This window comes from Balaenoptera physalus (genome assembly GCF_965194825.1).
Source record: "Balaenoptera physalus genome assembly, chromosome: 6".
Taxonomy (NCBI): domain Eukaryota; kingdom Metazoa; phylum Chordata; class Mammalia; order Artiodactyla; family Balaenopteridae; genus Balaenoptera; species Balaenoptera physalus.
The window spans coordinates 86716519-86733422 of NC_138885.1; the positions used below are offsets into that span (position 1 = coordinate 86716519).

General features: G+C 39.8%; 1 long non-coding RNA gene across 1 annotated transcript in view; it reads right to left on the reverse strand.

Annotated features, from left to right (window-relative positions):
• Nucleotides 1-2140: 2140 nt before the first annotated feature.
• LOC309663450 overlaps nt 2141-16904 on the reverse strand; it is a 39197-nt gene continuing 24433 nt past the window's right edge. Inside the window, exon 2 of the long non-coding RNA XR_014265286.1 lies at nt 2141-10684. This is a non-coding gene — a long non-coding RNA (uncharacterized lncRNA). The remainder of the gene's footprint in view (nt 10685-16904) is intronic.

Consider the following 16904-nt stretch of genomic DNA (forward strand, 5'->3'; position numbering starts at 1 on the left):
TCAAACTGCCCAATGTAAAAGCAACCTCTCTTTTTCAATGGTCCAGAGCACTTATAAACCTCTTTCCAAAACAGAGGGTTGGGTTCCTGGGTACTCAGAGATAAGGAAGGGAAAGTCGCTGCATTGGTGAAATCATGAATGTTCATGTTGTGCTTCCTCATGCTGAGAACAAAGGTCACAAGATGAGAAGTATGGGTCTTTACTGAGTAAATCAGAAGATGCTACAAAGCAAAATACAATACAGAGGGAAGTGGAACTGCCTTCAGTATGTGTTTCTAAGTTTTGAGAAATCAAACTTTCCTGTATCTACCTTGTTTTCTATCATAGATAGCTCTTCTGATTCAGGGCACCTTTTTAAAAACTAGAGCTCTTCTTACATGCAGACAACATACCTATGTTATGATACCTGTGGGTTATTTGTGAAAATAAAAGTATTTCTATCAGTAATACATCACATGAAAATGGCTAGACACAATTCACCAATTTTGAAGCATGTGTTTGGGATAACCTGACTTAAAATACAGGTTGATCTACCCTATGACCCAGAAATTTCATTTATAGCTATGTACCCAAGAAAAATGAGTACATGTATCCACCAAAAGACGTGTACAAGAAGGTTTATGGCAACTTTATTATAATAGCTCAAAACTGGAAACAACCCAAATACCCATCATGGGAAACTGGACAAACATCTGCATACAGCAGAATACTCTACAGTACTGAAAAAGAATGAACTATGTGTTGATACTACAGCAATATGAATGAATCTCAAAAACATGCTGATTGAAAGAAGCCAGACATAAAAGTGCATACTATATGATTCCACTTACATGAATTTCAACAGGGACAGCTAATAGATGATATGTCATAATAGTGGAGGACTCTGGGTGGGGAAAGTACTGACTCAAAAAGGCCTAAGGGATGCAGTGAAGTGATGGAAACATCATTATATCTCGATCCTGGGTAGTGGTTCTCAAGTGTTTACATATGAAAACTTCATTAAGCTATACACTTAATAATAGTAAATTTTACTGAATGTATGTTATATCCCAACTTCTTGAAAGTTCTATATATAGAGAAAGAGCTATGTACAAAATTCACCATGAGGGGCCTCAGGGGTGGGTAACTAAAAGATGAAAGATGTTATGCTCTGGTACAGAGCATCTAAAACTAAGGTACTTGCTGGTTTAAAGAGTCATGTGCCACATGTTCATATGCTGTGATCATCTCATTCAGGTTATTGGCAGAATTCAGTTCCTTGTGGTGTGGGTCCCTATTTCCCTGTTGGCTGTCAGCTAGGGACCACCATCAGCTATTTTGTTTTAATAAATTTATTTATTTGTTTGTTTTTATTTTTGGCTGTGTTGGGTCTTCGTTGTTGTGCGTGGGCTTTCTCTAATTGTGGCGAACGAGGGCTACTCTTCGTTGCGGTGCATGGGCTTCTCATTGTCCTGGCTTCTCTTGTTGTGGAGCAGGGGCTCTAGGCACGTGGGCTCAGTAGTTGTGGCTCGCGAGCTCTAGAGCTCAGGCTTAGTTGCTCCTCAGCATGTGGGATCTTCCTGGGCCAGGGCTCGAACCTGTGTCCCCTGCATTGGCAGGCGGATGCTTAACCACTGCGCCACCAGGGAAGCCCCCACCATCAGCTCTTAAAGACCCGTATCTATTCCCTGCTGATGGTCCCTTGCATCTCAGAGCCAGAAATAACGTGTGAAATCCTTCTCACACTTATCATCTCTCTGAGTTCTCTTTCTTCATATCTCTTCTGCCTCCAACTGGAGGGAGTTCTCTGCTTTTAAGGGCTCATGTGATTAGACTGGGCCCACATGGGTGATGCAGGATAACACTCTGTCCTAATTAAATTTGCAAAGTCCCTTTTGCCATGTGGCATAGCATCTTCACAGGTTCTAGGAATTAAGATGAGGACTCTTTAGGGTCCATTATTCTGCCTACTACACACGGACAACTCTGGCGCACATGGCTGTGTGGTAGCAGGCATTTATTCATTTATCAGTGCTTCATGGCCTTCTTGAACACGAAAAAGAACAACTAACACATTTGCAGCTTGATCATGATGGCTTTTTCATTTGAAGCTGTTAGGGCATTCTTGGAAGTATAACACCATTCCATTTTGCTACATTACTTTACCAATTTTAGTCTTAGATTGACCTTAAAGAAGGCTGTCCCTAAAGAATTACTGCTTCACACAAACCTAAATAATTCTCTCCTATTAAAGACTCAGGTTCTGGGCAAAGATAAACCTGTGTGGCGAAGGATGAATTGTGCTCCAGTAGCTATCCTCTCTCATCTTTCCTCGCATGGCCTGGCCTGGAGAAGGGAAGCAAAGAGAAAAGGAAAATGGCTTACTTTGACTCAATGATATACAGAAGGCAACATATGCATTCTGATCATCTTAATTGTCAGAATTCTGAGTGTGATTAGAAAGTGGCACCAGGATCCACCTTTGTTGTGACATGGGTAGACCTTGCCTTGGCCACGTTTCTTTTCTGCTTTGGTCTTTACTTTACATAGAACTTCATAGTTTGCAAATCTTTTGTCACACATATACTCTCATTTGAGGCTCCAAATGATCCTGCTAAGTACACCAAGCAAGTGTGATCACCCTGTATTTCACGTGTGATAGCTGAGGCTCGGGAGAATGAAGTGACTCCAAGTTTACAGAGCTAGAGAGTGGCAGCCCCAACTAAGCATTCAGCAGTCCTTCCACCATCACCATGGCAATAACAGCTGCACCAGTTGCCAGAGCTCTCTTGTTTTAATCTCTACCACTGATCAAAACCCAGCCTCTGACAAAGGATCTGAATAGACATTTTTCCAAAGAAGACATACAGATGGCCAACAAGCACATGAAAAGATACTCAGCATCACCAGTGATCAGTGAAATGCAAATCAAAACCACAATGAGCTACCACCTCCCATCTATCAGAATGGCTATCATACAAAAGACAACAAATAACAAGTGTTGGCAGGGATGTGGAGAAAAGGGAACCCTTGTGCACTATTGGTGGGAATGTAAATTGATGCAGCCACTATGGGAAACACTATGGAGATTCCTCAAAAAATAGATCTACGATGCAATCCAGCAATTCCACTCCAGGGTATTTATCCAAAGAAAATGAAAACACTAATTAGAAAAGATATATGCACCACCATGTTCATTGCAGCATTATTTACAATAGCCAAGACATGGAAGCAACCTAAGTGTCCATCAACAGATGAATGGATAAAGAAGATATAGTATATATACACAACAGAATACTACTCAGCCATAACAAAGAATGAAATCTTGCCATTTGTGACAACATGGATGGATCTAGAGAGTGTTACACTAAGTGAAATAAGTCAGATAGAAAAAGACAAATACTGTATGATTTCACTTATATGTGGAATCTAAAGAACAAGACAAATGAACAAACAGAACAGAACAGAAATAGAGTCATAGATACAGAGAACAACCTTCTGGTTGCCAGAAGGTGGGGTGGGAGGAGGAGAAAGATGGGTGAGGGAGACTGAAGTACAAACCTCCAGTTGCAAAATAAATGAGCCATGAGTATGAAATGTACAGAGTGGGCAATATAGTCAATAATTAAGTAATATCTTTATATGGTGACAGATGGTAACCAGACTTATCATGGTGATCACTTTGAAATGTATAGAAATATCGAATCACTGTTATGTAACAGGAACTAACATATTATTTGTTATAGGTCAATAACACTTCAAAAACAAACTCACAGAAAAAGAGATTATGTTTGTGGTTACCAGAGCAGGGGAGTGGAGGGAGGGAGATTGGATGAAATTGGTGGTCAAAAGGTACAAAATTCCAGTTACAAGATAAATAAGTTCTAGGAATGTAATGTACAAATATAATTAACACTGCTGTTATGTTATGTATGAAAGCTGTTAAGAAAATAAATCCTAAGTCTCTCATCGTAAGGAAAAATTTTTTCTCCATTTCTTTAATTTTATATCTATATGAGAGGATGGATGTTCACTAAACCTATTGTGATAATCATTTTATGATGTATGTAAGTAAAATTATTATGCTGTGCACCTTAAATTGACATGCTATAAGTCAATTATATTTCAATAAAACTGAAAGAAAACAAACCTCAACCCCTGAGCCTCATTCACAATAAAGTGTGAGTGACTGGCTCTTCCCAGGAGTGTGTACTTTAATACCAAAGGAAGCAAATTCATAGGATAAACTCTCAGATATTAGCAATCAAGTCAGGGAGAAATGGGTTGGGATGGGAGGGGGCATAGGAGGAATAAGGTCTTCCCAACACTCTATAATAACATCCAAAAGGTTCTTCCAAAAGTATCTAAATGTTAAATTCAGTGCCAGACTCTTACAAAAGTTAAAAGATAAAGTTAAAGCTGTTTCAGACAAATCTCATTTTATTCCAGAAATGAAGTCAACACATAAATAAGGGAAGGTGGGAAGTTTAAAAAGAATTAAAGCATGGAAGTTATGAAGAGAGAATGATAGGTGCCAAAAGAGGAAAATTATATCGATACCTAAAATTTTCAAGTGTTAATGTTAAATCAGATGTATAATATTCCATCAAGAAATGAACAAATTGAAACTATGGCCTTCTCTCCCAAATGACTGAATAACAGCAATTTTTATGCTTTATTCTTTCTTGTTCATCAGAATAAATTGCCCTGTATTGCACTCAGAAGGACCTCTGAAGCCCCTATTAGAGAAATGTAATCATCTTTGAAAGATGACATATAATCATCTTTGGAACCACAGTATTCACTGAAAATAGCATGTAAGTTCCTACCCATCTTTTTCTTTTCCCTACAGTGCCTTCCCATTTACTTTTTGTCCTCCTGTTATCTCTTGATCTGTTTTATATTACAACTTCTCAAATGTCTTTTAATGACATATAGAAAATTATCCACTTAATGTTTCCCTTTGTGAAACCTCAGGCTACCAAAAAAATTAAAGTAACTGAGTCTCATAAAATTAGACGAAAACCTTCTTTGAAGCAGTGCTGGGATTTTGCTTTCTTTCTTGTTTAAAATCAGAAAGTAGCAACATCTTTTTTAGGTGAAAGGGACCTTGACAATTTATCTAGTTTGTTAATCTAGGAGATACCACATAAAAATCATCAAACAACAGTGCATACCCCTCTTCTTGCTTACTTATTTTCAAACTTTAGTGAAGATAACTTCATAGAATAGTTGGTCTCTTTACAAATGAAAAAATAATGGCGATCATGGTTAAGATATATGGGTGGGCATCTGGTTATAAAATATGGGGTTTTTTCCTCTTTCAATATATACAGATGTCCTGTTTCATGTGTTAAGCACATCTACCCATAAACCGTTACTATGAATTGCTCTGTTTGTTTAAGAGGAAATAACATGTGTAAAGAGTTGAGATTAATCCTCTTGAAAAAATTAGGCAGGAACTATACCAAGCACGGAAAGTACAGATCAGCGGTTATGGTCACACCCAACAACCACATAGAAAGATGGTTCAAGATACCATAGTGGGTTTAATTAGAATTCTCAAGAGAAGAGCTGCCTGTGTAGTCTCACTCCTCTCTCTAAGGAGATAAAACCTCTGAATGACCCAATTAATGGTGCCAAGATGATAATAAAGCTCAGTGAAGTAAAATAGGACTCTAAGGTGAGATCTCCTTCTACCAAACTTCATTGGCCTGGAGGAGGAATAAGGATGTGCTAGAGGATGAGGTGGGGGTGAGGAAGGGGAGGAAACAAAGCAGGAATTTTATCTCTTTATTTTATGTAAGCCAGACTCCCTGTTTTGTCCTTGGTCTTAGCCAGCCTCTCGAGATGGAGCTCTCAAGCAGGAATAAAGTGAAAGTAGGGCATTGTCTCCTACTGGTTACCGAGGGCGAGAGCTGATTACATGGGGAATATTTGATAGAGTTTGATTTGGAGCCAGTGATTTGACACTTCATAGAGGTGTATCTCTTGGCTTTAGATTGATGGCAGGGCTCAAGTAGCAGTACCACCTTATCACAAAACACTTTTGAGAATTATTATTCTCCTCTCCATTGTAATGAAAGAACCTAAATATCTCAGGTTCTTTTTACTTATAATTGGAGTATGCTAGTCTAGAAAAGAAGGTAGTTAAAAGTTATTGATACTGACACTTATATGACCTTACTTCAATTATCTGATTATGTTTTTTAAATCCTTAAATAATTATATGCTAGATATTTTCAAACAATAGGTAGGCAACTAATGACTGTGGTTTAAAATGAAATTGATATTCCAACTCCAAGATTCCTCTGGTCCTTGGAGTATCAGTTGCAAATCTACTGTTCATGAAATCTCAGCAGTGATGACAGAATAGAAATGACTTTATAATTTATTAAGTATCATATGAAAAATATATTAATGATTTTATTATTAACAAAACAAACAGTGACCTATAATGAGTCTCTGAGCTCTGCTCCAGGGTCCTCTCTTCAACTTCGTTTCATCTGGTGGGAAGAAGTAGCTTCATTCCCTGCCATAGAGGGGCAGGGATTATATATGGTAGAAGCATAAACAAAGGTCCAAATTGCTATTAGATTTAGAAATGGTCAGAAGCACTCTCATTTGTTTTTCATCTTGAGCAAAAGGAAGACAGTGAAGTAAAAGGATCATCATTTTAAACTAAAAGAAAACTACTCCAAATTTGTAAAAATGGTAAAACCAAAAACTTAGCTTAAATTAATTTTAAATTTGGTTATGTCTGAAGAAAGCTCAGTACTATTTCTGAGTCATCATTTCTCTTCTATGCTAGTTATGCTTTCTTTCCCCTCATAATTTTTCAAATAAGTTTCACGATTTTGACAACAAAAAGGTTGACATTCTAGTTGGCTAATAAAACAGTATGAGAGAAGGAGAGTCTGTGAGGTTTTATTTTTTTGACAATGAATGGGAACACATCCCAGGAATCTGCCTATTACTGTTGAGCAGAAGCAAGTTTTCATCTTACTGGAGAGGTTGTCTCAACCAGATCTGTTAGAAGGCAAGTTTTTTGTTTAGGTCCATGGGCTTACAGATTCAGTTCAGATTGTTTTTTTTTAATCATCAAAGAGAAGCAATTAACAACATAGTGCTTGAATCAACAAAGAGTATTTTAGGTTTCATTTGCCTCACAGTTTCTCTTTCATTAAGGCTGATTTCCTTTTTAAAGCAAAACTCACATATCTAACTTACTTTTATTCTTCAAAGAAGGGATTTATATTTTTCTGCTTCCACAACTCTATAATTCATATTCTTTCAAACTACACTTTCTAAGCCGTATTTCTAGGCTCACAATATATAGAGAATCTAAAGGGTTCACATACGTGCTGATCTTCTCACTATCACCCTTTCCTATCTTCAAATTCTCACTTCTGACCTATGCTAAATATGTATCCTCACACAGGGACACATTCTCACATACCCTCATGATGATAAACACAAATGTAGTAGATAACCAAAACCCAAAGCAGAATTTCCAACATACAAATTCATTCGTTGCCTATTTTGTTCCTATTCCTATCAAGAGAATTGCTAGTTCACTTAAATAATGCCTGCTGTTAGTTCACTAAATCAAGACTTGCTTACACAAAAAGAGGATTTATTAGAAATATCTGCAGTAGTTCACATAATTGCTGGGCATGCGGAACAATCAGATCCCAGGGAGTTCCAGGAGTCACCAGAGCACTCTCTCTTGAAACAAATTTGTTCAAACCAATTTCAGCGTTTTCTGTAACTAAGGTTTCACATTTATTGAAAAAATCTGATTAGTATACCTAGAATCATATATACCCCCTCCCATTTTTCAAAACAGAAAGAGGCTATTACTGAAAAAAGAAAAATGAATCGACAGTGATGGGATCTTGATGGGACTTTGATGGCAATTTTTGGGATAATAGAGAAGTTCTATGTCTTGATGGTGGTGGTGGCTATATGAGTGTGTAAATTTGTCAAAACTCAACAAACTGTACGCTTAAAGTTGTATTTTATTGTAGAATGAATAATATGTCAATAAACTTTACTTTTTAGAAAGATGACAAAAAATAAAAATAAATAAAATTATTGTTAGCTAGAAGATTTTGACCCTAATTTTAAAATCAATGAGGGGCTCCCCTGGTGGCGCAGTGGTTAAGAATCTGCCTGCCGATGCAGGGGACACGGGTTCAAGCCCTGGTCCAGGAAGATCCCACATGCCGCAGAGTAACTAAGCCTGTGTGCCACAACTACTGAGCCTGCACTCTAGAGCCCGCGAGCCACAGCTACTGATGCCTGCGCGCCTAGAGTCCGTGCTCCGCAACAAGAGAAGCCACAGCAATGAGAAGCCCGCGCACTGCAACGGAGAGTAGCCCCAGTTCGCTGCAACTAGGGAAAGCCCGCGCACAGCAACAAAGACCCACGGCAGCCAAAAATAAATAAATAAATAAATAATTTAATTAAATTTAAAAATAATAATAATAAATAAAATAAAACCAATGAAAACAAAGGAGGAATGTAAAAATAAGTCATTATGCCCAACAGACTATAAAAGTTAAATATAGAAATTGGTTTTAGAAGGTTCTAACAAATATATCTACGCACCATTAATAAAGGGAGAGCAAAGTGGCAACACTATTTGTTCAGGGCACAATCTGACCAATTTAAGGTTGATATCATGTGCACAGATGTCATATTCTCCTAGATGATTCTGTTTGGTAGTTTGCTTCGTACCCCTTGAGCTAACAGTCTAAGTTCTTTCAGGAGAATGATATAGCAACAAATTTCATTGTTCTGTATATTTATATCAGTCAGATAAAAGCTGCTGCAATCAGTATAGCAGTTTCATTCGAGAATGAATTTTTTAACGCTATCAACACATCTCTTACCTTAATTGTTATGCCTTACACAGACATCTGAAAAATGAGCTGATAATGAAACAATACGAAAAAGATTTATTTTCTACGATGCCCTCTTAAATAACTAAGACATTGGGAAAATCTGAGCAAGAGTAAGGGTTTTTGTGGACATTGAAATAGCACATGCCCAGATTTATTTTACCACCAACCAACGTAATTATTTCCAAGGCAGAATATCAGTACATTGGTCCTACAGTTTAAATAGAATTGTGTCATCCAAGAATCATAAATAATGTGACGATTTACTTGAATCTGAGGGCAGTTCCCTGTGCTTATGTAACCACTACCAGGTTGTCTTTTAAGACCTATAACTCTAAACAGATGAAAAATATCAAGGATGCTTAAATGTGTGTTTGTGTGTGTGTTTGTGTGTGTATGTGTGTGTCCGTGTGTGTGTATGTGCTGTGAAGGGAGAAGGTTTTTGCTGAGCCTATTCTACTTTCAAGCCCTTTGACTATCTTTCTAAATAACTTGCTTTGCATAGGGATAATAGGGATTATGAAGAAGAGCTTTTCTTCAAGGGGAACCAGGAGGCAAAGATGGGTGAAATGAAGAGGGTTATTTCCTCTGCTGTTCAGCACGGTCCCTAGACTTAAGCAATTTCGAGGGTCCCTAAAGGCAGAAGCACACAGAGGAAGCTGTAGTAAACACCTTTGATGCCAGGATGCCCTACAGAAATAAACAAGACTCCAACAGGCATGCAGTGCCCCACAGCTCCCCTGGAAAGCAAATTTGTTTATAAGTCATGTGACACACCCCTGAGGACTTCCAAAAGTCACAGGCGAAAGGAATTTTTGTAAGGGATTAAAGGGCCAGACCCATCAGTGGGCATACTGAGCTAGCAAAAACCGAGCACTAATGTCAACTGCACTTCATTTCTCATGGTAAGTGGTGAAATCTGGCGAAATTTGGATTCCTCAAGCCAGTTCTGATCTCTTTACTGCCTGTGTCATGACCACCCGTTAAAATGTAAAAAAAAAAAAAAATTCTAGATAATCAGCAGCCTCTTTGCCAACACCAAATATATGAAGAAATAAAATAATTTCCCTGATCCTTGCCAGTCTTTTTGTCCTAACTATTGCCTCCTGCTGAAAGAAATGGTAGGCAATACCAATAACGATATTTATTGAGTCAGCATGGTGTTAGGTGATTTAATGCATTAGCTCCTTTATCATTCAAAACAGACATTTGAAGTACTCTTATTATTCCCATACCACAAATGAGGAAACTAAGTTTTTGAGGGATTAAGTAGCTTGCTCAGGGTCACATGGCAAGTAAGCACTGGAGCCAAAAAGTGAAGAGAATAGCAAGGAGTTTTCCTCTAATCCACTCCTATATCAATTGCTGGCTGTCAAAACAGATTTCTTGCCAACAATCTTGAGCCCCTTAGAGGCCCAAGTCTCCTCAAGAGAAAAGATGTACAGCTATAGCCCTTTGTTTCCTTTTTCACCCAATGCAATTAATAAAAGCTACTCAGGGCTTCCCTGGTGGCGCAGTGGTTGAGAATCTGCCTGCCAGTGCAGGGGACATGGGTTCGAGCCCTGGTCTGGGAAGATCCCACATGCCACGGAGCAACTAGGCCCGTGAGCCACAACTACTGAGCCTGCGTGTCTGGAGCCTGTGCTCCGCAACAAGAGAGGCTGTGACAGTGAGAGGCCTGCGCACCGCGATGAAGAGTGGCCCCCACTTGCCACAACTAGAGAAAGCCCTCGCACAGAAACGAAGACCCAACACAGCCAAAAATAAATAAATTAATTAATTAATTAAAAAAAAAAAAACTACTAAAAAATAAATAAATAAAATAAAAGCTACTCAAGCAGCAACGACAACCAATTCCACACATTACTACTAATTCTTGCCAATTGTCCAATGTACAGATGACAGAGGCCACTGAGCAGTAGAAATAACAGTAACAATAGAGTTGAAGCAATTTAAATCAGTCTTATGCCCCATGCCAGCTAATGCCAAAAACCTTACATTAAAAAAAAAAAAAATTCAAAAGAGTTTAAGACAAAAAAGAGGAGAAGGGAGGGTAGAAGTATTCTTCTCCACAGAACACCGTTGGTACCTAGAGGAGTTCCACTTAGGACACAGAGGAAATGGCAGCCATGTGTTTTTCAGGAGACGATGCCCTACCTACATATTACCCAGCAGGGGGAGCCTTAACAGAATGAAAAAATGTCATCACATGGTAGTTGAACAGACTTCTACTTCTCTCTCTCTCACACATACACACACACGCACACGCACGCACGCGCACACGCGCACGTCCTGTAATTTTGCGTGCCATAGTGTATATTCAGCATAGCATAGAATAAAACTTAGAAGACTAAAAGTGTTAGTGTTGGCCCTGCCCTGTTACTCCAAGTTAATTAACACTCTCTGGGCTTCAGCTTCCTGCTCTCTTAAAAGAGGCAATTGGACCAGAGAATATTTTAAAATCTTCACAGCTCTAACCACCTCTATGGTTCAAAGAGCTTCCCTATACACTCTTTGCCAAAGGAACGGTAACATTTTTCTTAAAAGAACTCTGAATCTAACCTACAAAAAAAAAGTCAGAAGCATATTTCAATCTGTGAATGCTCTAAATTAATGTTTAAGTTTTTTTTTTTTTTAAGAAAGTGCTTCTTTTCCTTCAGGCTAAAGAAATTCCTTGTCCTCATCTGTTGGCTGGCCCTCTTCAAGGCACAACGTATCCCTAACTTCTAACCTTGGCATGGCACTTTTTTCCCTTTTCCTATTGTAAGAGCTCTCTAAAGTCTTGTTTGCAGAATAGTGACGAAAACACTGCTGTCTGCAAGACTGCTTGTCACCTCTGAATATACTCCTTCAACATGCTGCCACTTCATCTTGTTTAGACTCATCGACTGCTTTGTAGAAGGACACCAATGTCCGCATCTATCTCCTTGAGACAGGCAGAGAGATGAATTCTTTTTCCTGTCTCAAGAAGAGCTGACAAGCTTCTAGTAGTGTTTATCTTCACTGAAGGGTGATAACCTTGAAAATGAAAGTTAAAAGAGACTGATACAATTAAGTACATAGTCTTCTCCATTCCATATTACAGTTGGTTTTCTTTTATAGTTGAACATGTCAAAGTTTTCTATTGTCCACAGTGCTTTTTAAAATTAAATTTAAAGTTAATTTTTATTTACAGAATGCAAGTGCATCATGCTGTGACTCTTGCAAAAATGTAATCCCTCTGTTAAGCCTAAAATGGGTTAAAAATATAATTCCTTTAATATTTCCATCCTATCAACTACTCTTCCCATATTATTTATGTCATTTTTTCTTTTCCTTTGCATTTTTTCACCCCATATTATGTCATATTCAGAGTCTTGAGATTTCTTTAAAATAATTTTCCCTGATCACAGGCAAAATCTTAGAATTCTAATTATTTACATTGTGTTGACTCAGGGACAATAACAGGTGGATTTGACACTTTCATTAATAACCTGTTGCTATAGACTAAATATTTGTGTCCCCCCCCAAATCCATATGTTGAAATTCTAACCCCCAATGTGATGGTATTAGGAGGCGGGGCCTTTGGGAGATGATTAGGTCATGAGGGTGGAGCCCTCATAAATAGGATTAGTGCTTTGATAAAAGAGACCCTAGAGAGTTCTGTTGTCCCTTCCACCATGCGAGGATACTGACAGAAGATGGTCATCTACAAACCAGAAATGGGCCCTCCCCAAAATCTGCCTGTGCCTCGAATTTGGACTTTCCAACCTCCAGAACTCTGAGAAATAAATGTCTGTTGCTTATGAGGCACCCAGTGTATGGTATTCTGTTATAGCAGCCCAAATGGACTCAGACACATGTGCATGACGGTCCCCTTGTGATCTAGATTGTGCCCACTACCGGGGCTCGTTCACACAGACATGGATATGTCTGGCAAGCTGGTAGCCGGGCCCTCCAGAGACCCTTTTGCATGAGGCACTCGAAGTCCCTTAGGAAAGGGTTCATCCCTAACAGAATAGGAAGGCAGGCACGAAGCTTTGGCCATCAGAGAAAAGCAGCATTTCTGAGTCCAGTATTATGTCTGTTGCTCTGCTTTGTCTCAGGGCTGACCCCCAAGGCGTCCTGTCTGAGGCATAGGGAGAGAAGGGTCCGTGAGCAAAAACAAAGTGTCACTCAGAACGGAATAATAACATTTTTTCCCATCATGCAGCAAAGCGAGGTGCAGCTGTGGCCGTTGCGGGCTCCTGATTCAGCTACAATGGAGCTGGTGGTTCCTGGTGAATGAGTGGCAGCAGATTCCTGGGAGGGGCGGCAGCCAGCAGGCGTACACTGGTCCAAGCATACATGACTCCCTCCCTGGGGACTCACAGGCACACTGAAGGGTCATTCTAGGGGAACTGAAGTACTGCAAAAACAGGACAGACATGCTCTACAGCAGCTCTGCTACTCTCCCCTCCCTGCCACTGCCACGGGCCATTCTCACGTGCCTGTTTCTATGGGTGAGCTTGACCAGTCTAGGATCTGTGGTAGGCAGGACTGAATCATCAAGTCCGGAAGGATACTAGTCAGAGGGGTGGTGGAGGTCAGGTTCACACCAGCCTCTCCTGTCTCTCTGCAGCTGGTTGGCACCGGCAGGGCTCTGAGCACCTGCCCAGTGGGTGAGTCAGCATCCGCCCACGGCTGAATGCTGTGGCTTTTTCTCAGTGGGAGCGAGTGCGGGCTAAACATCTCTGTGGGCTTAATCTGGCCTGCAGGATGTATTTAGCTCCCCTGCTCCAGCCCTAAATTACTTCATAGTGATACAAGGACGTCTAAAAGTACAGTATCAGGTTTTGGCTCAGAACTTGATATTACACCCTAAGTGTGTTATCTTAATAAAATACATACCATCTTGGGCTTCCCTTGTGGCGCAGTGGTTGAGAATCTGCCTGCCAATGCAGGGGACACGGGTTCGAGCCCTGGTCTGGGAAGATCCCACATGCCGTGGAGCAACTAGGCCCGTGAGCCACAATTACTGAGCCTGCGCGTCTGGAGCCGGTGCTCCGCAACAAGAGAGGCCGCGATAATGAGAGGCCCGTGCACCGCGATGAAGAGTGGCCCCCACTTGCAGCAATTAGAGGAAGCCCTCACACAGAAACGAAGACCCAACACAGCCATAAATAAATAAATAAATAAATAAAATTAAAATACATACCATCTCATGCTCTTTTCCATACCATTTATGACGAGCCAATGACCTTGTACATGGAGGTCTTTCTTTGGCATGAATTGTTTTTTTATCTTTCTATCTCCCACCTCCACAAAATAATTATTAAGTCTAGTAGATATGCCAGGCAGTACCTTTGAACAACCTAAATTATAACTTTCCTTAAAATAGCACAATCTAAAACATAAAGCTATTGAAACTCCATAACAAGGTTTTAAGATGCTTAGAACTATAGCACAGGGCCGGACATCGAGTAACATATCAACAAATAATTTTTGAGTTGCATTTTGATGAATTGAATGAATTATCTGTTTGTTAGTTTGCTGGTTTGTTTGTTAAGAGCAGGGTAGTATCGTACACTCGAAGAGAAGGAGCTTGGAAGGAGCTTCTTTGAAGAAGTCACAGGTTCAAATCCTAACCCCCTTACATAGTATATAACCTTGGGAAAAATCATAAAACAGAGATAATATACTATATCTCTCTGGGATGTTGTAGTGATAAATGAGATAAGTATGTAAATCATCTAACATGTTTGGTTCAATGGAAGTTAACTATTTTTTTTTAGTCTTAAAGAATAGCTTTATGACTATATCCAGTGAGGATCGAAAGGTCAACATCTGCACTTCTCAGCTCTTTTCTAAGAGCAGATAATTGCTACTTTCAGCGGTCTCTGTAAAAGGTCTCTCCTATTTGGAAACAATGTCAGCTGTAGTGTAAAGATCAAGTTCTTGATGGTGCCTGAGCCTTGGATGCTATAGAAACTCTCAGAAATATCACACAGTTCCATTTTACTATCAAAGAAAACTTTAGGCAGATAGCATTTGACTTGAAATGCCTGGAAGGAAGGCAGCAGGGAGACTACCCCATATTCCAAGGTCAAGTTTGGCCCACTGAACAAGTCATAAGCTCTATCCACCTTTAGCAGCTCATTATGAAGACAGCACTGGCCTGACTTAGGGGTCTAAAACCATGAGATGCAGCACTGGTTTACCCCTTTCTAGCTGTGTGGCCTGAGACAAGCTACTTAAGTTCATTGAAACTCAGTGTCCTCATCTGTGATACAAAACAACAATTCCTGTTCTTCCTATACTATTAAGTTATTGATTGTTCTCATCCTCTGTATATTTCTTGGGCTTAATGAATGTCTCCTCAGCCTTATGTCAGGCACTGAAGGTACTGTCTTGTATTATCTCGGGTACTCCTTACACCAACCTAATGAGGTAACTGTGATTCCCATTTTACAGATGAGAAAACTGAAACTCTGAGAGGTTAATCAACTTGCATACCTAATTAGTGGCAGAGCAGGAATCCAACTTCAAAGACCACATGCTGAGCCATCATTCTAAGCTGCCTATCAGAAACTAAGGTGGGTTTGCGGTGTCTGGCACTCATTCAACGGGCATATATTAAGGACTAGTTCCTGCCTCAAGGAGTTTATATCCAAAAGTATAGTTCAAAGATACACAGGGTCAAATTGCCATTTGCATCCACCCCAGAAGAGTTAACTGAACCCTGGGTCTGCAGCCAGTGGGGTAATTTCCTGACAGGATATGAGACCAAAAGAGACATACCCACAACCCAAGTCACCCACACTCAGATGGGGTTACAGATAGTCAATCTCTTTCTCCAAAAGGTACAACTTCTTCTCTGGTCTGTAGGCACCTTCCCTTCTATTTCCATTAAAGTAACATTAAAAGAAAAAGACATGTATTTACTTTACTTCTTTTTAGTCAAAAGTAAAATTGTATTTTGCTTGGTCTAGGCAAATTTAATGCTACATTGCAAAAAATAAAACCTTTCTTAAGTTACAAAAATGATATTAAATCTTTTTTTTTAAATGTCTTTATTGTGCCCTCACTGTTTTTTTTTTTTTTAATTTTTATTTATTTATTTATGGCTGTGTTGGGTCTTTGTTTCTGTGAGAGGGCTTTCTCTAGTTGAGGTAAGCGCGGGCCACTCTTCATCGTGGTGCGCGGGCCTCTCACTGTCGCAGCCTCTCTTGTTGCAGAGCACAGGCTCCAGACGCACAGGCTCAGTAGTTGTGGCTCACGGGCCTAGTTGCTTCGCGGCATGTGGGATCCTCCCAGACCAGGGCTTGAACCCGTGTCCCCTGCCTTGGCAGGCGGATTCTCAACCACTGCGCCACCAGGGAAACCCAAAAATGATATTAAATCTTTATTGGTCTGTCCTACTGATAGGCATAGCACTACAGTATTTAATTGTTTCCACAGTTGTTAGAGCCTAGAATTTTAAAACTTCAAAGTAATTGTCTAATGCCATTTTACGTAAAAGGACTAAACTGAAAGCTGGGTCTCCTCACTCCCAGTCCTATGCTCTTACCACTGTAAGAATGTCCTTCTTTAACTCTGCTGGATTTAATTCCCTGCCTGAAGGAGAAGAATCTTATCCTTCTGTCTTCCTCTCTGCCAAATTCCTATTGACTGGTTGGTGACAGGCTAGTAAAAGCTTGATGAGAATGCCATCTAAGCCTTCAGTGTCAAGATCAAGGGAAGCTTATAAAGAGATGCTTTTCATCTTTTCCTAAAGTCAGTGCCTTAGGTAATCACTTCTTGTCCAAAAGCAATGAGTCCCCCAGATGAGGTGCCATGACCCAAGGAACTCTGGCCCCAGCTTTGTCAGCTCATTAAGGATACCGTCTACCACAAAGTGACTTTTGAACACACTAAATACGACGAATCAAGTGGTTTCTGCAATGACAGAATCAGCTGGACCAGAGCCTGAGCTTTAAAATAAATCAGATATTGCAGAAGTAAACAACAAAAGAAGCTGAAGACAGACTGAATACAGACATGGTGCTTTTATCTGTCATC